This window comes from Meleagris gallopavo, chromosome 3, assembly GCF_000146605.3.
Source record: "Meleagris gallopavo isolate NT-WF06-2002-E0010 breed Aviagen turkey brand Nicholas breeding stock chromosome 3, Turkey_5.1, whole genome shotgun sequence".
Taxonomy (NCBI): domain Eukaryota; kingdom Metazoa; phylum Chordata; class Aves; order Galliformes; family Phasianidae; genus Meleagris; species Meleagris gallopavo.
In genome coordinates this window covers 9,447,328-9,447,586 of record NC_015013.2, presented here as the reverse complement: position 1 = coordinate 9,447,586, position 259 = coordinate 9,447,328, and the positions used below count along the sequence as shown (strand labels likewise).

At 57.5% G+C, this 259-nt stretch overlaps 1 protein-coding gene across 1 annotated transcript in view; it reads right to left on the bottom strand.

Moving 5' to 3' along the window:
• Window positions 1-259, bottom strand: part of TFAP2A (transcription factor AP-2 alpha) — a 13,538-nt gene that overhangs the window by 5,505 nt on the left and 7,774 nt on the right. The gene's annotated exons all lie outside the window — the stretch shown is intronic.

Genomic DNA, 259 nt, shown 5'->3' with positions numbered 1-259 from the left:
CCCGGCACAGCGCAGGAGTTGGGAGCGCGAGGCGGAGGGCCCGGGGTTGGGGATGGATGGCTTGTGACATTAATAGCTCGGGGAGGGCTAATGGATACACCGGGAGTTAAACGAACTCTGGAGATTACTAATAAAAGAGCCAATTATCATGTCGGCTCGGAAAGAGCATCTCTTCAGATTTATCCCTCGCTCGTCTAATTTGACGTGACAAAGGCTTGGCGGCCGGGGATCGGGATGGGGACGAGGACGGGGCGCGGGG